The sequence below is a fragment of the Papio anubis genome, chromosome 12 (assembly GCF_008728515.1).
Source record: "Papio anubis isolate 15944 chromosome 12, Panubis1.0, whole genome shotgun sequence".
Lineage (NCBI taxonomy): Eukaryota > Metazoa > Chordata > Mammalia > Primates > Cercopithecidae > Papio > Papio anubis.
The window spans coordinates 38,718,164-38,740,620 of NC_044987.1; positions in this window are offsets into that span (position 1 = coordinate 38,718,164).

Below are 22,457 nucleotides of genomic sequence, written 5' to 3' on the forward strand. Positions count from 1 at the left end.
AGGAAATAAAGACAATTCTATTGTTTTCTGCCTCCTTTTCTGCTCTCTCCATTTCTTTTCCTTTTGGGTTCCTTCTCTTGGTTCTCCTTTGCTCTGCCTCCCTGGCTTGTTCTTTCCTTCCTTCTGGTTGTCTCTTGTTCTTACTTCTATGTGTGAAAGGAGGTAAAGAAATTCTGGTGCTAGATTCTTCTGCTCTTAAATCAAGCCATGGCTGATCTTCCTGGAAGGCATCCTAGGACCAGGAGTCTGGCTGCTGAGAAGAAATCCGAAATCCCCCTTCCAAACCTTCGATATGATCCTCTCTGCCCAGCTCCAAGGCTGGTGCTTTCTTCCTCTCAATTTATTTCACAGTCCAGGATACACTTGTCCAACTGGTACTCTATAGAGTCCGCCTGGGTATTGGCATACTTGGAGCTGACAAAGAGGAGAAACAGTAGGGGGCGCTCTCTAACCAGGGCGGGAGCTGCCAGCAATGCCTGAGGAGGCAAGGTCAGACTGCGGTTGTATCTTTCTTAAATTCGAAATCAGGAGCTTCCCAGCCCATTAAAGGAATTGCCATACCTCAGTTCCTGTATCACTTGCCACTTTCACTTTATTTAGCTCTTTCATGATGTTTTGAGGAGTGAAGGCTGGGGAATTTATGTCATAAAGACATTATGCAAGCTTATCTTGGCAAATGAAATTGAAAATTTGATTAAGAGCTCTTGATATTCTGCTCAGATGTCAGGTAAGATGCCAGTCTTTCAGACAAAAACACCTGGCATGCCCGATGAAAGTATATTTTCTTTCCTAGCACTTAGTTTTTGCATAATATTGCTAAACTTTATGGTAAAATAAATAAATACCGTCCTTTCTTAGAAGTGTGAATAAAAATCTATTTCTGTTTGAGAGGAACCTTGGGAATATTTAGAAGACTCAGTATAAGTGGGGCATGAGGTTGTTCTCAGTAGCGTGTCGCTATGGTAACACGTGCCCAACAGCCTGGTCCTTGGCCCAGTGCAGGGATAGCACCTGGCTCAGGGGTTGACACAGAGTATAAACTCAGGAAGTGTTGAACTGAACATCCACTCTCTCCTTATTTTATGTTCAAGGGCGTAGGATATTTTATCTTTGTTTACTTTTCCTTTACTTTTTTTTTCCCGTGAAGAATGCAGTAAAAATATTCAGGGCTAAGTGGAAACATTAGGGTCACCTAGGGCAGCCCTGTGACATTTTGTTTTTCAGAAGCAGCTGTTTCCCTGTCCTTTCCAATCTTCCCATTCCTCTGTGAATTCCATGATGTTCTCTTGCAATAATGGCCCTGAACTATTCCATTCCACCTGGATCCATTGCCTTTCCTCCCTCTCCTCTCCATTAGAATAACACTTTTCCATGCCTATGAGAAATTAATATGTCAGTTCTTCTGGTACTGTTATGAGTTCAAAACTTTTAAAAGTTCATAATTACATTTTTACTTGTCCAACCACTTGACCCAATTTTATATTTGTAAAATATGTTCACTATACTCAAGATCCCCTGGTAGTTAATCTGAAGAAATGTCCCCTCAGTGTTCGAGTAGAAGCTAATGACTAAATTCTTAACCATCCCTTTCCCTCTATTTGCACTTTAACAAAGGGAGCGAAGCATTTCAGGCACATGGTATCCTGATGAAGGAGGTGATTTGAGGGTGGGGAGGCCATTTAGTTCTGTCAAATCACAGCCTCTATGAGGAGAGTTACATACTGCAACAAAATCTCCTAGGACACCTCTTCTGCAGCCCGGTGCCTTCCGGTATATAGTAGGGCATATTCAGATAGGAATAATCCTGCTAAAGCAACATTCTGGAAGGGCTGTTGCTAATGTTTGCTTACTCTGATCACCAGAACCTTGGTTGTGATTTTCCACTGGGCAGATCCAGTCCAGATAATTATCCATCAAGGTATTTTCTTTGTGGGGGGTTTATATGAGGTGTTACACAAACGAAGAAGAGTAATTAAACCCACAACCAAGGAATGTACTAGGTTCAACTAAGTACTTAAAAAGCAAATAGAAACACACAGACATATACCACCACCACCCCTGCAAATAATATAAAGTCAAACAATTGCAGTACTTCCTTTCTTAAGTTATTACAGAACTGTTAAAAGGTTTATCCAGGGATACCTAAAGGAAATGTCTCTGCTTGGCCCATGTATAGATCTTCACTTTCCCCCCCTTTTCATCTAATTCTAGTATATGATTTTATTTTTTTATTTTATTTATTTATTTTTTTTGAGACGGAGTCTCGCTCTGTGGCCCAGGCTGGAGTGCAGTGGCGCCATCTCAGCTCACTGCAAGCTCCGCCTCCCGGGTTCACGCCATTCTCCTGCCTCAGCCTCCCGAGTAGCTGGGACTACAGGCGCCCGCCACCTCGCCCGGCTAATTTTTTGTGTTTTTAGTAGAGACGGGGTTTCACCGTGTTAGCCAGGATGGTCTCAATCTCCTGACCTCGTGATCCGCCCATCTCGGCCTCCCAAAGTGCTGGGATTACAGGCTTGAGCCACCGAGCCCGGCCGATTTTATTATCTTTTATGTGACACTATTCCACGTTCCCCATCGGTCTCTATTGGAATGGTTACTTCTTGAATCAGAGCACTTAAACTACTTGAGAAGTCTCAGGCTTTCAATCTGCAATTGCTTCAAGTTTACGCCTTAACGTGAGTTTCTATCAGCTGTATCTCTTTAGTTCTCATTACTCTTCTTCCTAAGCACAACTACCTGGATCTGTGTCATGCTAGAACTTTTAGAGATTTTATTTTTTTCAGTCAGCTCACAGCACTGATCACCTAGGAATGACTTAACTCTTTCCTGTGTTTCACTTTATTTTTTTCTGCTCTCTCATTCAGTGGGGGCAGTGTGAGTAGTTAAATAAGTAACTGTAGTTTTAATCAAGAAGAGAGCAAATTGCAAGTCAATAACTACCTAAAAGTCTTTCCATTGTGAAAATGCCATTAACTTAGGCATCTTCCTCCATCTCTTTGGTGTGCATAGAATAACCATTTTTGTTTTTGCCTAAAACATGCAGTTTTGCAGTAATGCAAACCTAGGGCAAGGTCTTTTCTCATATTAGGGTGGGAATGAGGCCAAGAGAGCAAGCAGTGCAGCCTGTGTCATTGTCTATCTGCTCAATGTTAGTAGCCCTTCTTCTAAAAGAAGCCAACACAGAGAAAACAGGCAGTATTGCTAAAAAAAAAAAAAAAAAAAAAAAACCATCTGTGAATGGTGCAGTAGGTCACAGGAAACAGAACAGCTTTTGGGGCTCCCCCACCCCCACAGAAAGAATGCAAGGCTTGGGACTATTCTATAAACTTTTCAGCCCCTTAATGGGTGGTTGCTGAGGACCCTGGGAATATAATCCAGTAAGTTTTCACACTTATCCCCGCTCCACCAAATAAAAATGTTGCCCTGGTTTTCCTAAATCTCTCTCTGAAGACTTGGTTGAAATTGAAGTGGTCAGTATTATGTTGGGTCAGAGGTTAAATTCTGGACTAAATTGGGGGAACACAGAGATTTAGAAGGATTGAGGATAAGTGATAAAGTTTTTATTAAACTGTAAAATGCATTTAGGTTTTAGCATTTAAGCACCATTGTTTAGAAAATGCCATGATTCAAGTTGACATGAAAATGTGTGTGTGTGTGTGTGTGTGTGTGTGTGTGTGTATTCATATGGCTCCTTTCCCAGCTCTTAAAGCCTCGCCATGACTCACTGCTCTCTTTCTCCCAGTAAATAATCATCATCATGAATTGAATTAACTGGAAATGACAGATTGCAATGTTTTATTTTATTATTACTATAAATCAGTGGTAGCTAAAGGATGTTGGCTTGATAGGTCTGGACTCTTTAGTCTTTGAGTTTCCTGAAGGTCAGAGGTTTTTAAAAATCAGAAGGGTATTAAATGTGGGTCCTGAGGTTATCTTTCTGTTTGCAAGAGGGATAGACTAGAGATAATACTTTTAAAATAATTCTTTTTTTTTTTTTTTTTTTTGAGACAGAGTCTCACTCTGTCACCCAGGCTGGAGTGTAGTGGCACGATCCCTACTCACTGCAAACTCCCACTTCCCGGGTTCAAGCAATTCTCCTGCCTCAGCCTCCTGAGTAGCTGGGATTACAGGTGCATGCCACCATGCTCAGGTAATTTTGTATTTTTAGTAGAGATGGGGTTTCATCGTGTTAGCCAGCCTGGTCTCAAACTCCCTGCCTCAGGTGAGCCACCCTCCTCAGCCTCCTAACTTTCTGAGATTACAAGGCGTGAGCCACTGCTCCTGGCCTAAAAGACTTATTATAACCTAGGAGAATTTAAAACATAAAACAAAGTAAAGGACTTCTTATAAAATTTTTTTTTTTTTTTAGTAGAGAAGTTGTTTTGCCATGTTGGTCAGGTTGGCCTTGAACCCTTGACATCAGGTGGTCCACCTGCCTCGTAGTGGCAGTGCCTGTAATCCCAGCTACTGGGGAGGTTGAGATATGAGAATAGCTTGAACCTGGGAGGTGGAATTTGCAGTGAGCCGAGATGGCGCCATTGCACTCCAGCCTGGGCAACAGAGCGATACTCCATCTCAAAAAAAAAAAAAAAAGTTTCTCCCAGTTACTTTCTGAATGAATGACTTGAGCATTTAGGTTCTTTTTTATAGGGAAATTTTTCTTTATTGCAGTGAAAGAAGTTAAGATGCTTCAAGAACTGAGGCTGCTTTATGTAGCACTTAACACAGTAGTAAGAAAGTACTCCGGATGCATTTGTTGATTAAATGATTGAAAAGTCAGCTGCTCGACTCCTTTCTCTATTAATAAAAACAAATGTAATCCTGGCACACAAACTGTAATCTGAAAATGGGTTTTAGAAATCCACTCTACTGAATAAATGGACCATTAGAGCCCTTCATTATTGAGGTTAAGAAGGTACATTAGACTAGATGGAGGTGGGAGTGAGGAGGAGGGAGAGGTATGTTTAACTATTTCTAAATGTTGGTAGAGAAGATATTTTAGCTCCCAAGTTTTCATCTGCCTAATATTCCTACTGACAGCCTAAAAAATCATAATGTCTGGAAATTATCAGGAACTGTGAAGGGTTGAGATTTTATCCTACTTGTAAGTTAATACATTAGCCCACTACAGTTTCATAGATACTGACAGAACTCCTGGGTTGGAAACAAAGAATTTTATTACTTAGAGTGACAGCAGTAGGCAGAGTATCAATTTTCTTGTGGCAGCTCCTTGAGCCTCAATTTCCACAGGATTGATGTGAAGAAGGCCAGGTGACACCTGCACATGGGCCACATGACAAGAGAGAAACTCTGAAACCAGGGAACTGAAATCCATTACAATATGCAGTAAGCATGCCTGCCCTATTGCTGGAGGTAAATTCTGTATCTTTCAAGGCTACTTTCTATGCAGAATCCTTGAAGAGATATTTTAGAACAAAAGAAGTCAGTGCCTCAAAGGAGGTACATTCTGTATATTTCAGGGCTACACTCTATGCAGAATCCTTGAAAAGATATTCCAGAACAAAAGAAGTCAGCGTCTCTGATTGTAAGGTGTTCAGAAAGAGAGGATCCCATAGAGAAACTGTCCTCCAACAAAGTTCTTGGAAGAATGTGATATCTATGCCCAATGCATGCTGTTTCTTTTCCACTGCTATCATTAAGCCACCATCATAAATGTAGTGGTTTTCTCTGCCTTCAGTTTCTGCTTTCAAGTCTGGTTTGGAATTACCCTGGGTATCTTTATTTTTCTTGAGTCTTCCCCTGAAGGGTTCCCAGGAATCTTTGCAAACAAGGAAGGTGACAGCTCAGCTAGGTCTCAGGAAGGAGGAAGTAACTTTTTCTGGGGTCAATAACGACACTTGATTGACCTAGCTATGCCATAGTAACACTTGATTGATCTAGGGGAGAATTAATAGGAGGGGGAAAAATGCAGTGTGGGTTAGAATGGGCAAATAAAGGAGAAGAGAGAAAGGGAGAGAAGGACCAAATATAACTCCTCCTTCTGTCAATAAAAAGGCTAGGCAGTACAGTGTGAGGGATGAGAAATGAAGAGAACAGAGTTATGTGACAGAGCTTGACAACCAGTGTTTATGACAAGCAGGTTGGTGAGCAGAAAACAAAAGAGAAAGAGAAAGAGGGAAAAAAGGAGACGTGAGAAATTGATGGAGATTTGCATAGTTCAAATCTAACTGCATTAGTTAAAATTTTTCCTTGAATATTTTTATCTGCCATTTCCAGTAGAATCAGGGATGGTATTTAGCATCTATTTATGAAAAGTAACACAGTGAGTCATAGAATACTGGTAAGGCTAAAGCCCCAGAGGAAACTGTGTGGGTAGCAGAGAAATCAAGCTTTCATACATTGAAGTAGCTGCAAAAGATAAAGATTCTTTTTTTTTTTAAGTCCCTCTATTTAGTATAGTGAACAATTTAAAGGAAACTTGAAGAAAACATGTTATGTAAGTAAAAAGTGAATGTTTGATTTCTACAACTTACAGAGAAAGTTAAATGAATTCAGACATTTTTATAGGTGTAAGTGGGACTCCACCAGCACCACCAGACTTTGTGAATGGTGTCTGTGTCCAGAAGGCACCATCTTGTGATCAAGCTTTTTAATCTTCTCAACATCCATAAAGACTTCACTAAATCTCTTTAACAGCAAAGCAAACAACATGTCCATCAATGGGACAAAAACATGAACCAGATTGCCTCACTGCAAGCCCAGATTTGGACCCACAGTGTTAAACTATAACGGAAATTAATACAGTGGAAAATCAAGAGAGAGAAAACATGCCATTTCTTCCTCTCTCTTTTTGATCAAAGTTGACCCTCCTCTCTAAGATAGTGGGAGGTGATATGGCAGGTAGTTCTTTTCACACTGACTCACAGAACTGCTCTATGCAAGAAACAACTCCCTCTTTGTGAAATCCAGGAACAGCATGGCTGAGGCAAACAGAAATGCGTGAGTAAAGGGATGTGCTGTTCAAATGGGCAGAGATGAGCAGCGTACCCTTGTGATCTTTCATACAGAAGGACTTCTGTTTGTAAAAGGCAGGGAAGGAGAGCTTGCTGAAGAAGCTGCCCTCACCAACAATATTTTTGGATTCTTACATGCTGATCTTTTAAGAAGTAGCTGAATTTCCTCATGAAACACTATGTTTTTTCTCATCTTCAAATGACTCAATCTGGTGTGCTGGAAATTTCAGTTTGTGGCCCAGCTTTCCTGCAGAATAGCTACATGGTCTTGCACAACGTTTGCAATCCATGGAGAAGATAACATAAGATAATGGGTATAAAATGTTAAGTCCTAGATGAATGAAAATAATAATCATTATGTAAGGAGTATCCCAAATCCATTTTCCTTCCTAAGGAGAAGGCTTAAATTAGCCCTGTCCAAAAAAGAAATTCTTGCTAATTTTATTTTTATGTCCAATCGCCAGCATCCCGACCACAGATCTTAACCTAGCATGGTATCCTTCCTCTTTCTTCGTTTCTTCCTGTAGAGTGTGAATACTACTTTTAATCTTATGTAGGTATTATTCGATGATTGTATTCTACTCTTTCTGTTCTCCACATATTGATCCTACAAATATTGGCTGTTTCACAGTGGAAATCTCTCCAGGGCATGGAATCATAAAAGTGAAACACAAGTAGGTGTTGACTAACACTTTGTGTTAACTTGAAGACAGGGTTGATGATGATAATGATGATCTTCTTCACAGTTTACTAAAAGTAAGGGAAGTGGCAAATTTATTCCCAAACATCCCTCAGAGAAAGAGCCTAAGATGTATGCAAAAATCATGGAGAGAGAACAAAAATAATGAAAAAATAGGAAGAATGACCTAGTCTTGCCCTTTTACATGTATAGAGAGCATTTCCACTTCTACATTTCATTATTATGTGAAATTCAACATGTCTTAAACCAAACTCTCTCTATTCTCCCTCAAAGCAGCTCTCCTGATTAGCATCCCCATTTCAGGTTTATTCTCGTAGCTTCCTAAGCTCAAAACCCCTGAGTCATTTATTACTGCTGCCTCTTCCATGCATTCATACCCAATCAGTAATCAAGTTCGTTGTTTCTGCCTTCAAAATAATTTTCATATTTTTCCCCTTCAGTTGCCATGGATACCATAAAATTTCCCTTTTTGCTTCATGCCTGGACAACTGTGGCAACTTCCCTAGTCTCTCGGCTCCAATCTGCCTTGCAGACAGCTGCTGCTGGAATAATTTCTTTTGCCATGTCATACCCCTGCCCAGAACCCTGCAGTGGCTCCTCACTGTTCTTACTTAAAATCCAAATCCTTTAAAGTAATTTGCATGACCTTCCATAATCTGACCATATTTAAAGAATCCCTGCTAATTTACGCGACTTTCTGCAAAATTGAGAAGTCACCCCCTCTGGGCATAGGAAGCCTTGTGATTTAGGGCTCAGCTAAAGAATCAAGACTTTTTACATTCTAAAGGGTGGTCTTATCCTTAGGGTGTACCCTGTTGTGCTGTAGAGTACACAGGGCCCTTAGAGAGCAGAGCAAAGGCTGTTTTTCAGCCTCCAACCACTCAGAGGTCCTAGCAGTAACCCTCATGGCCATAGGCTGGCCCTGCAGCCTTCCTGTTCAACCTGATTTCTTTTTGCATGGAAGCTCAGTCCTTCTCTCCCACAACTTTGCTTTCCCTGAACAAGCTATACTTAAGTTTACCAGTGTCCCTTGACTCATGTATTTTGCATTTCTTGAAATACACTTCTGTTTCTTCATAGCTGGATAATTCCTGCTTGCCCTTCAAAATTCACCTTCAGTGTTACTCCTGTGGGAAGCCTTTTCTAACTCCATCATCTGAAAAAAACTGACCTTCTTAGTTCCTATAGCAGCGCGCATACTCAGTAGTACAGAGTAGTCAAATTTGATAACCTACAATGCAGATGGGCCAGAGTATGTACTTTTCACTTTTGGGGTGTCTGATTTTATGTGGTTCTGGAATTTCTGGCAATGTTGGAAAACCATAAGCGTTTCCATTTTAAGGGAACGCTGTCTCTTTTGGATAAATAATCAGACACTTCAAATGTTCTAACTCCCCTTTCTAGGGAGTAGATGGAGTCTGGAAGCGAGGGAAGGTTTGTGTGAATTAATGGTATCCAGGAAGCAGGGGAGAGGTGGGCAATTTATGTGCTGTCCTTCTTTGCTTGCTTCTGGGGCTCTAGTTAAGCTCATCTCACTTGGTCTTTGGGAATCAGCCTCTATTCACACTAAAGCTGTGTCTGGCTGTTGTAACTCCACTCAGGTTGTATTCTTCCAGGATGGGCAAGGCATGATGACGGCTCCTGTGATGTGATCACATACACACACACATACACACACACACACACACACACACACACACAGATTTTCATCTATGGTTCCTAGCTCAGAAGCCTCATAATCTTTGTTATATTCTTTTGTCACAATGTTGGGGTACTTTAGGCCTTAGGAGCAGGCCTCAGAAAACGGAATCTCACTCTCTGACCTTCTCCTGCCTTCTTTTCACCTGCCCAAGGCAGGACTCTCATCCGATTGTGGGTCATAAGAACCTCATTCCAGAGTGGGCTATACCCCATACTTTCCAGGAAGGAATGCTGCACAGAGAGATCCAGAAAACCCTGAGCAGACAGGCCTTGCTGGGTTTATTCAAGTCATATCCTTTGTGTACAATCACATTTCAACACAGTTGTCCATGCTTCCAGACCTTCTCTATGTATCTCTTCATTTGGCTGTTTATTTGTATTCTTTAAAATATCCTTCATAACATATCAGTAAATATGTTTCTCTGAGTTCTGTGAGCTGCTCTAACAAATAAATCAAACCCAGAGATAGGGTCATGGGAACCCCAACTTGAAGCTGATTGGTCAGGAGTTCTGGAGGCCTGGACCTGAGGCTGGTGGGAGAAGAGGGCAGTCTTGTGGGACTGAACCCTCCATATGTGATATCTGGTGCTATTTCTGGGTATGTAATGTCAGAACTGATTGGAGGACACCCAGGGAAAAGCCCCCACACTTTGGTCACAGGAATCTTCTGTGTTGATGGTTGTTGTTGTGGTGTGAGGGCAGAGGAAAACATGTTTTGCGTGTTTCTCCAAAACAGTTCCCAAAGTGTTTGGCCATCACTTCCTGTTGATCAGGCCCCACTTTGGCTCTTGCGGTGCTTCAGATTCCCAGTGACTCCATTCCATCCCCAGCTTGGCCCATCGTCGCCTTGAGTAAGTTCACCAGCCAGCACTCATGGTCCACAATCCTGGAGGCATTCAGGAGCTTCTGGACTCCTTCCACATCATATAAGCACCACAGAAGTCAGTTGTCTCATACCAGGCCTGTCTCTGTGGACACTTCCCTTTGTTGTTCTACCACTCCAAGGCCAGCTTGGATAGCCTGGGAAAACAGGGCACTAGCATGGAAAAAATTCTTGTGGGTTCTATCTCAATGTGCCTGGAGTTTTGTGGCAATTTCTGTTGCTGCAAAACTCTCCAATCTCTATATATCTGGCCCCTGTGCTGGGGATAAACCCAGGGACTCATGATCATCTTCTCCCTTGCCTAGTCTTCTGTAGCGCTCTCTGATTTCTATCCCTCAAGTCAGAAGTCCTTTCCACTTTATTTTTACTCCTTGGATAGACGGCAACTCCCCTTAAATCATAATCCTTAAATTTCTCTAAAGAAATTTTTTGTCTTTATTATCTAAGCCTTACTTGAAACTCAGACAATTTGGAGGTTTATCTTTACTATCTAGGGTTTACTTAGATAGCAAATGTTTGCTTAGATAGTAAAGATAAAAGCTTTACACTATAATAACATAATATAATAAAATATAATGTAATAGAGTATAATACAAGCTTTACTAGCTAAAGGCTATAGTAAAATCATATGTTTCAAATTTCAAGTTTTGCTCCTGATATGGAAAGGAAAGTTATTTACCCTTTTTTTTTTTTTTTTGAGGCGGAGTCTCGCTCTGTCGCCCAGGCTGCAGTGCAGTGGCCAGATCTCAGCTCACTGCAAGGTCTGCCTCCCGGGTTTACGCCATTCTCCTGCCTCAGCCTCCCGAGTAGCTGGAACTACAGGTACCCGCCACCTCGCCCGGCTAGTTTTATGTATTTTTTAGTAGAGACAGGGTTTCACCGGGTTAGCCAGGATGGTCTCGATCTCCTGACCTCGTGATCTGCCCGTCTCGGCCTCCCAAAGTGCTGGGATTACAGGCTTGAGAAAAGTTATTTACCTTTAAAAATACCTTGATTTCTGAGCAAACCCTGGCTTTCATGACCACGGCTTTGCCATGGGCCTCACAATTCTCTGTTGCAAATCAAATGCTGAATGGTGGCCTTTTCTTTGCATTCTAGTTAAAACAAAATCTTCCCAGAGGTAACAGTGTATCTGGTTTAGTAGAGGACAGCATTATGCAAAGAAGAGTGAAGAAAATCATTAATAAATTAAAAAATATTATCCACTGCCATACAAACTCTTAAACTTTTATTGTAACCACAGGTTCACTGGACTGTCGTTCCTTCTTAACTGAAGGTCTCCCAGGGGGCTATGTCTTACTCAATTTTGTGTCCTAATATAAGAAAAACAAAAGCAGGGTTTTGAGCCACCTTCTATCCTCTTCTGGGCCAATGGAGAAGACAAGAGAGGATCCCAAAGGAAAATAAAGTGTTCACACCCCTAGGCAGGGAACAGCACATACAAGGTAGAGGGGATGGGTGAGCATCATTCTGGAAGCTTCTGAGTTCCTAAACAATTGAGTGCTACAGTGATTGATCAGGCAAGAATTTCCAATCCTGCAAGTGGATCTCCATAAAGGCAAGGACTAGATGTATGCTGTGTTGCTTTAGGCTGCTAAGAAGAGAAAACCATACAGCTCTTATTTTTATGGAGCTGGCTAGGAATAGTGCTGGTCCTTACGGATAATATCCTTACGTTCAAGGATTGGGATGTCCATATGTAAGAAATAATAATAGTACAACAACTATCAATTACTGAGCTCAGTTGTGCCTAAATTCAAAGTATTGCATTATAATAAAACTATAAATCTATTTTCTATTTCAGGCTTATAGTCCTCAGCGAAACTCAGAAAGAATCTGGTGAACAAAAGAAGCACAACTTGTTTCAAGTCGCAGATGCGCAAGGAGGGTCCACAAGGAAATTTCCCAAAAGGAAAATACATTCATACACAGATCATAGAAAATTCACTTTTATAATCTAAATAATTTTCAAACCTTATTTAAAGTAAAACTTTTTTTCCCAAATAACATATTCCAAGGCAGTAAAATAGATCAAAGTGATGCTACAAAGCTTGAAATGGGGATGAGAGCTCAGTCTTAAATGCTCAACCTGCTGCACCCCCCGCGAAGCATTTGACAAATTCACTGTACTCCTTCTAGTACCCTTTTTGTGTATCATTCTGCAACAAATTTTAAAATTCCAAGTATGATTAAAAGAAAGAGCTACTTTTCAAAATAGAGTCTGAAACTAACTTTATGGTATTTTATTTGAACATTCACATGTGTAAGCGTTAGGACTGCTGGGAAGATAACTGCTTAGTTGACCAGGTATCACATCAATTGTTGGGAGAAAGAGAAAATACCATTGATTTAATTTTTTTAAAAATATTTCAACTTTTATTTTAGACACAAGAGGGTACAGGTGTAGGTTTGTTACATGTAAATATTGCATGATGATAAAGTTTGGATATGGATCCCATCATCCAAGGTAGTAAGCATAGTACCCAATAGGTAGTTTTTGAACTCTCCCCTCTAGTAGTTCCCAGTGTCTATTATTCATCTGTTGTTCCCATATTTATGTTCATGTGTGCTCAGTGTTTAGCTCCCACTTGTAAGTGAGAATATGCAGTGTTTTGTTTTCTGTTACTGCATTAGTTGTCTTAGTACTATAGCTTCTAACTGTATCCATGTTGTTGCACAGGACATGATTTTATTCTTTTTTATGGTTGTATAGTATTCCATGGTGCATATGTACCACATTTTCTTTATCCAATCTACCACTGATGGGCACCTGGGTTGATTCCATGCCTTTCTATTGTGAATAGTGATAGTGCAGCAATAAACATATGAGTGAACGTGTCTTTTTGGTAGAATGGTGTATTTTCCTTTGGGTATACACCCAGCAGTGGGGTTGTTGAGTCAAATAGTAGCTCTGTTTTAATGTTTTAAGTCTTTGAGAAATCTCCAGACTGCTTTCCACAGTGGCTGGACTAATTTGCATTCCATCAACAGTGTTCCCTTTTCTCTGCAGCCTCGCTAGCATCTGTTGTTTTTTGACTTTTTAATAATAGCCATTCTGACTGGTGTGAGGTGGTATCTCATTGTGGTTTTGATTTGCATTTTTCTGTTGGTTACTGATGCTGAGCATTTTTTCATGTTTGCTGGCCATTTGTATATCTTCTTTTGAGAGTGTCTGTTTACGTCCTTTGCCAATTTTTTTTTTTTTTTTTTTAGTAGAGACAGGGTTTCACCATGTTGGCCAGACTGGTCTCAAACTCCCGATCTCAAGTGATCTGCCCCTCTCGGCCTCCCAAGTGCTGGGATTACAGGAGTGAGCCACTGTGCCTGGCCCCTTTGCCTATTTTTAATAGAACTCTTCATTTTTTGCTTGTTGAATTGTTTAAATAGAATAGATATTTCAAGAGAGTAATAACTAAGCTAAAATTCGAAGAATGAGTTGGTAATTATGGGTAAACAAAACATGTCCAAAGGAGTGCAGATAAGAAACAGCTTGACATATTACTAAGTTGGTAAGAATTTAGTATGTCCCAAGTATGTACATAGACAGAGGGATAGTTTGTGAATTAGGCAAGTGCCATATCTTGTAAGGCATTGGATACTAAGAAAAAGAATTTGAGCTTTATCCTGAACAAATGCAGAGCTATTAAAGGAATTTAATGAAGAAAATTGCATTTTAGAAAGATTGCTCTAGGGTGGAGAATGAATTGCAGTGGGGCAAACTGAAAATAGGGTGACAATTTAGGAAATAAGAAAACAGGAAGCAATTGCCATAATCAAGTGTGAATTAGATCATGGACTAAGAAAGTAACAGTAGATATGGAAGGGTGGGATGGGGACATATTCAAGAGACAGTTTGGAGGTGGAATCTATTAGAATTGGGTAAGTGGATGGATTGTGGCAGAGGTTTTGAGGGGCAAAGAGGAGTATAGACAACATCTCTTTTCTTCTAGTTTGAGTGACGAAATTTGGAAGATTGATATTCATCAAGATGACAAATACAAGAAAAGGTGTAGCTTTGGTAAGGAAAGAATGATTTAGACATATTAACTTGAAGATCTTTGAGGCTTCTAGGTGGAGATTCCCCATACGCAGTTGGATATACAGATCTGGAGTTTAGTCAAGAGGTACAAGCCAGAGAAATATGTTTGGAGTCAATAATAACATACATAGGTAAGAACTGAAGTTGCAAATGAGGGTAAAAATCTCCAGAGAGAGTACATGAAGGAGAGAAGCTAGGGTAAATAAAAGAGCCCTGGAGGACAACAAATTTGAGACTTAACTAGAGACAGTAGTATCTACAAAGGAGATTGGGAAGAAACAGCAAAAGAGGTTAGAGAAACCAGAAGAGGTGGGTTACATAATCCAAAGGAGAAAATATTTCATAAAGGGCAAAGTAATCAGGAGCATCAAGTACCACAAAGGTCAAGTAATAGAAAACATTTAGAAAGCCCATTGGAATTGAGAACTAAAGAAAATCACTGATATTTTGGGGGAAAGTATAATCAGTGAAAGAGATGAAGTAGATACTGAATGTCAAATAGTATGTCTGTAAAGGAGAAATGAGATGGTAGCTCATGGAAGAGAGGAGCTTGAGATTAAAACAAAGGATCTTTTTTTTAGTGGTGTAAAATGTCCATTTATTTTCTCACAGATCTGTATATTACTCAACTGTATTCTCTGCTGGGGGTCTCTCAAGGCTGAAATCAGGGTGTTAGGCTGGCTCTTCTATGCAGGATCTGGGGAAGACTACATTTCCAAGTTCTTTCAGGTTGTCATAATTCAGTTCCTTATAGTTTCTCATGTTTACAGGACTGAGGTTCCTGTTTGCTGGTTGAGCCCATCCTACAGAGGCCACATTAATTCTTCATTCTGCAGACTCCTCCATCTTCAAAGCCACAGTGTGTTGAATCCCTTTTATGCTTCACATCTCTCTGACTTACTCTTTTAGCTTTAATAATTTAAAAAACTCCAAATTGTGATTTCACATAAAATTTGCCATTTTAACCACTTTTGAGTGTACAGTTCAGAAGTGTTAAGTATATTCACATTCTTGTGCAACCAATCTCCAGAACTTTCTCATGTTGCAAAACTGAACCTCTGTTACCTTTAAATAACAGTTCCTCATTTCTCTCTCCTCCCAGCCCCTGACAACCATCATTCTACTTTCTGTTTCTAGGAGTTTGACTACTCTAGGTACCTCATCTAAGTGGAATCACGCAGCATTTGTCTTTTTGTGATTTGTTTATTTCACTTAATATGACATCCTCCCGGTTCATCCATGTTGTAGCATGTGTCACAGTTTCCTGGGGAAGGGAATTTTTAAGATGGAAAATATGAAAAAACAATGGACAGAGCAGGCCACAGGAAAGGAACCAGCCCATGCGTTGAGATTAGAGAGGTCCTACTTGAAATCCTACCATCTGAGAGTCATTTATTTGATCTTCAAGATCTGTTGCCTCTTCAATCTCCCAGGTAAAAAGGAAATATATTTCCAGATGAGTAAACTTTTAACATCCAAGGGTTGACTAGGTGGCTGTTGGTTGAAATAAAGACAGATGGGTTCCTCAGAAAGGAAAATAAAGAGTGCAAGTGGTGGATGAAGAAGAGGTGAAGACTGGTGAAAGAGTCAGTAGGTCAGACTGTTGTTGGAAACAATCCTTAGGAACTCTGGATGTCATCTATCTGGTCTTAGAATGCAAGTTATCATCTCACTTAAGAATGTTTGCAACTTCATTCAGTTTGGTGTAGGTGCCTGTTCTGTTTGCATTTAAGAAGACACTGGTGACAAAGGAAGAGAGCTTATAAAGACCCCATTTAGAGGGACATCAGATGGAAACTAAGTACTTTAATGGAGAATTAATACTAAGATAGGATCAGTTAAACTACAGATTTCAAACACAGTCTTTCCTGGTTTCCCATTACGCAGTCTTTCCCAGTTTCCCATTCCAGTTTCCCAATGCAAAACTGGGAAAGACTGTGTTTGAAATCTGGGGTTGAGCTTTGCAAGGGTTGTGCCCTCAGGGGTCTTATGAGATACTCTATGTGTCTTCAGCTATGAACCCATTCTTTGACCTCTTGTACACTCGGCTTCTTGACATCTCTGTTTAGATGACTAATAGGAATCTCCAAGTCAACATTTCCAATACTTCACTCGATTTCCCATCCCTTTCCCAAATCTAGTCTCTCCTAGTCTTCCTGAGTTCAGAAAATGTCACTGGCATAACAATCCAGTCCCATTTTTTTCATGCAATTTATGAGCACATTCTGGCTGTTCTATCATGAAGGACATTTACTTCCTCCCATCTTAGTGGACTACCTAGTCCAGGCATTGTAATTTCTCACCTGAACTACTGCAGTTGCCCCTAACTGGTCTTTCTGCTCCATTTTTGCCAATATGTAATCAACTCTCCAAATAGCAGCCTCAAAATCTTTAATGTCTTTTCACTGTGGTTGGGATAAAATTAAAATTTTCTACCACAAGTGCTGGGCCCTAATAGCATCTCTGACCTCATCAACTGTTTTCTCTTCCCTTACCTCTTTCCAGCTGCATCTGCTTCCTTTCCATTCCTCACCCCCACCAATTTTGTTCTCATCTTAAGGCTTTTCTGGGACTCTTCCTCCAAATCCTGTCATTGCTGTCTCATTACCATTCTAATCTCAGCTCAAATGTTTCCTCCTTAGAAAGCTGTCCCTGACCACCCAATCTAAAGAAATCTTTCACCTGACTCACTCTATGCTATGCCACCCTTTAAATTTTTCTTCATGAATCTTTTCACTATCTAGAATGATCATTTTTATTTGTGTGTTTATCATTATATCTCTCTCATTAAAGTAAAAACTCCAAGGACAAAATGTTGCATCTATCTCATTTCTGTATTCTCAGAATGTAGAACAGTGTCTGGTACAAAGTAGATGCTCAATAAATGTGTTGACTGCGTAAGTGAATCCTTTGCAAACAGGTTGGGTGAAAATTGCTGGTGGATAAAGCAGATGGCAAGCAGGGAGCCTTCTTCTGAGAGTGGATTTCTGCTCTTGTGAAAAGATGAAACAAGAACACATTATTCAACGAATTAACAAAAACAGTTCTGGACTCTTCCGGTTACAGGGCAAGTGTGTTTGAAGGTGAAAACAATGTGGTCTTGATCTCTTTTCCTGGCTTTGCAAAGAACAAGGAAGATGAAATCAGTGATTTCAAAATGAGTCACTGGAAACAAGTGTTTTTCAAAGAACACACCTTGAAGTTTAAACCAGGTGACAATGAGGGAGGAAGAAAAACATGATGGTATTTTAGACCTCGTAAACTTTTCAGCAGTTCAGAGAAGGTTTGTCAATTAAAATATGTACACTAAACCATGGGCTAATGTACCTTCAAGGAATGAGTGATTCTGGGTATCTGTGGATGGCTGTTTTCCTGATAACTGATGGTTAACTTGTAATTGCTGTAACTGATTTTTTTTTAAATGGAAAACATTCTAAAAATTTTCCCTTGATTAAGGGAGGCAGTGGAATAAACATGGGCTGTAGGGCAGGATAGACCTAGGCTATGTCCAAGTTCTGCAGCTAAAAAATTCTATGACGTTGGCACTTACCCACACTGACATGCAGGTTCTTTATCTGAAAGATGGGACTAATGATAGCTCCTTGAAGGGTTGTGTGGATGACATAAAACAGTGATTGTAAAAATGTCATTATGCTAAGTAGAAATTTCAGACATGGTAAATATTATTGAAGCTACTAGAAAAATATGCACTTTAAAGATATTGACCAACATATATCCTTTTCTAATGCCTCATTGTCAACATTATGAACAGATAAATTCTGCAATGTCTTGTTAAAATAGCTATAGATCCACGAGATGTAAAATATGAGCTCAAATATGTGTCAACACCACTAGCAACATTAAACTTGTGCTTTTCTGGAAACATCTCTGATGTCAGATTGTTTCTACCCATTTGCCTTTCTCTCATGACAGTTAAGTGAGACATGGTGAAATTCATGACTTCCAGGTCAGCTTTACATGGCCATTTTCATGCAAAATCAATTAGTCAATTAAAGACTGCTCTTTCAGAAGTAAATTTGTGATCCTCCAAAAAGCTTCTCTTGTCTGTGTTGATGCACTCTTTGACAGGATGTAAGGTCGTGTTTTCTAAGTTTCTTCCATGGATCCAAGAGATATTCCAGTGGAAAAGGATTCTGTGATAAAATACTTTTGGGAGTTAGATTGACAGTGCACGGTGACAACTTCAAGACTCTGAAATGTCATAAAGCAAGACAAAACATTTAACTTGGAACTAATATTTCTTAAACAATTAGAGTACAGTTTTTCTTTAACATAAAACCTGTTAACAGGAAATTCACTTGCTACAGAACACATTTGAAGTACACTGCTGTAAGAAAATGTTATGTTTCTTAAGAAAATGAAACCAAGAACTTTAAGGCCATCCTTGGAAGGAGAGGCTCTTGTAGAGAAGGAAGAGACATCATTGTGACCCTAATGTTTTATCACTTTCCAAGGTAGGAAAATGCCATACCATATAGGGCTTTGCATACTATACATTCCTTGGGGAGCATTTTGAAAATGTGGGGGCACTTTTGTCTTCTAGCATGATCATACTTGAGCATTTGCTTATGAAAGACCATTATCATCAACTATTTTCCTTTTATTTTTTCTTTTATAATATAGTTTAATACTTATATTGATTTCTTCATATGTACAGATAGGTTATATTATTTTTGAATTTTATTTTAGTATAGCAAAGGCATGATCACAAAATATTCTTTCTAAGAAGGTGCTGTTCGTGTAGCAGGGGTGGGAATTACTCATTTAGGGGTTCTTGCTTATTTTTACTGTCACCTTCACACAGGTATGCAAGTGCCAGGAGGCTCTTATCCTCTTTTAATTTTGTCCCTAGCAAAACGAAACAAAATTTTGCTAACTGCTCAAGGAGAAAAGCAGGAAATAAATATGGAGAGTTGGAAGAAATCACAGTAGGAAGAATCTAAACAGTCTGGCCCACAAGGTGTGACTTGCTGCAGCATCTTACAGAATCTGTCCCAGCCCCTGTGTGTCCCAGATATAAAGAAATGACTTATTTGAGTCTCCAACTTTCTAGTACTTGGCTTATTTCCATGAGTTGATTATCAATTTTTGAATGTATCATCCAAGAAACACTTTCTTAGAAATTGACATCCTCCAAAGCCCAGGTCAGGAACATGAGACAGTCTTACTTTTCCTCCTTGTATTTATTAGAATTGAGTTCAGTGTCTTATGGAAGAAAACCCAAATATGGCAGCTTAAATCAGAACGTTTTGTTGTCCCATGCAAAAACTGGAGATTAGCATCCAGGAGGTGTATGAACAAGTTTTCTCCAGTTTTCTTCTCTGCCATCCCTTGGGGGTGTTGTGTATGGTCCAAGATGCTTGTTGAAACTCCAGTTCTTACCGATATCAGTTAAGAGAAAGAAGAAAAGAAAGGAGAAAATCATGCCTTCTCCCTCTTTAGACACTTTCCAAAGTTGTACACACTACTTCTTCGGCCAGAACTTGGTTGTGAGGTTGCACCTACCTGCAAAGATGACTAGGAAATGTAATCTCCATTCCAGGAACCCATAAGCCCAGCTGAGATTAGTGGGTTCCATAATAGTTGGGATATAATGTCATCCCCAGTTTCCAAAGTAGACTCATTTATTCTGGACTCCGTATTTCCAGATTTGCCTCTTCCTTATACAACTGACTTAAGAATTGACTTCAGACACTTCAGGTGTCCCTTTTATAGGTGTAATAGTTATGCAATAACTTATTTTAATACAATAGGAGCATTTATATGATAGAAAATGTTTCTGTACTTTAATGGTGTATGAGATGTATTCTCATGTGAGTACAACTTACTCTTCCTCTGATTTCTCCACCACTGACAGTGAAAACATCTTCAAGATACTCATCTTCCACTTGCAGGTTTTCTTATGAGATGTAAATTAATAATTCTTTTTCCAACTATATTTAGCCTTTTGATGCCAAACCTTGGTATGAAACATCAGAATTAGCCCTGATAAAAATGTACACAATTCAGTCAGCTTCAATTATTCATAAAACATTATAATTTTCCATTGAGCATTGAACCAGAAATGGGATAATTATGATGTTATATGGCTGAACACATCAAAAAGTAGTGTAAATTTTTCCATTTATGAAGATGCATCTTTACTATATGTCTGCATGCTCAGAAAAATTGTTGTAGCTTCCCCTTCTGAGCATCAGTGTCACAAAGGGTAGATAAGCAATATTGTCTGTATTGACTTGGATTTGTCAGTGTCCCTGGCTTCTCAATGTAAACTTTGTGTCCTCAAGTTCTCCAAACTTTAAGGCCACACTTACTCTGAATACTACTACTACTACTACTACTACTATTACTACTATTACTACTACTACTACTACTAATAATAATAATGTGGGCATCCTTTCCACATGCACAGAAAGTGTAGTATCTTCTCATAACTCATCCCCACATATTCCTGAGAATCCCCAAGGAATGCTCACGTGCCGCACAAATCTACCCTGGTTGTGGCATCTCCCTTCAGCTACTTATTTTGTCCCAGATGACTTGTCTGTGCCTGGGCACCTCTTGCTGTTTTGTAACCAATTTCTGATGGTTTCTGCTGATTTCCTTGCACTGATTTGTCTCATCGCAGAAACAGGCCCCTCTCTTAATTCCCATAAAGCATTGACTGGGCTGGAATAGTTAACGAAAGTGACCAATGACTTGGGAAATACAAGGAGAAGAAATACAAAGAAAAGAGAAGCTTACGCTTCTCCTGGAGCCCCTAGCTTACCGCCCCCCAGAAGGAAATGCCCTACCCTGACTTTCTCAACAGGCCTTTGGGAGGTCCTTCTTTCTCACAACAGTGACTTTTCTCCTACTCCCTTCTACCCTGACCCTCCCCCAGGGCAACAAACAAGCAAAAATACAGCATTCCAGTTCTAGATAGAGCAACTGGGTACATATAATCTGTGTTCTCTTTTAAGATTTTCAAATACATTTTAGATTTGTACACTTTGGCTTCCAAGGAAAAAACGCAATTTAAGTCAAGGAGTGGCTTCACTGAGATGCCAAGCTTTTTTGTTTTTTTCCACTACGGTGCCGGCAAAGTTACTGTCATGGCTCAGTTTTGTCATTTAGTTTTGCCTTGATGCAGTGAACAGGGAACACCCCCACAGACTGCTAAGCTGTGTACCAGGTGTCGGGCCTTTGATGAGACCCATGGATGTTTCAAGGAGTGTGGGGTATAGGGCAGGTGACTGTTGGCTTCTCCTCTTTTCCCACCACATGTGGGCACATATCTGCTGTGTCCTGGGGGCACTCTCCTTGGGCTCCCATTGCCTTGGTCACATTTCTTAGCTCTTTTCCCCTGGCAAACTTCTTCCACAGTGTGGGGGTGTCTGCTGCTCACCATGCTGGCATCACATCTAAACTCCATCTTTACCACTGCTTCCACATTTACTCTCTCTCTCTTTTTTTTTTCCTACTTTCTGTCTTTCTAGCCTCTCACATTTCCTGTTATTTTACTCATGTTTCTTGGATAATGAGATGTATAGGTATTGCCATCCAATGAGAGTTTTTCTTCCATTTCATAGCCATGGGATGAGTTAGATCCTCAGCATTTCTGACTCTTTCATTTGATGTTGGCTGTTTTCAGAAATTTCTTCTCTACTGCTGAGAGATTTTTGCTTTGTTTTGCTCAAATATATCAGCCATTTTTGAACCTGGAGCTGTTCCAGAAGTCGAATGGATTCAGAGGGCTCCACTTAGGCAGAGATTTTCTGTTTATCTATTATTATAATGGTGCTTGGTATTCAACATGTTCTGCGTATCAGAATGTACAGACCTGAATTAGAGGTGATGTTTTCCAGGAACGTCCAATTCAATCATGGGAAAGAATATGTCTTTGGGTTGTTAATTCTCCAGAAGAATGCATTTCTGTTCCTCCATTATAAATTGGGCGAGGGTGGGTTCTGAATTGGTTTAAAGTGATTTAGGGTTTAAAGTTAGTGTGAAGAAAATATAAAATTGTTATGAAACATTCTGGATATAAAAGGTGGAAACAATGAGGATTGGGAAAAAGCTGGCATTAGTTGGGAATTTTTTACTGTAAATAACAAAACTCCGAGTAAAATTGACTGAAGGAAATAGGAGATTATTTGG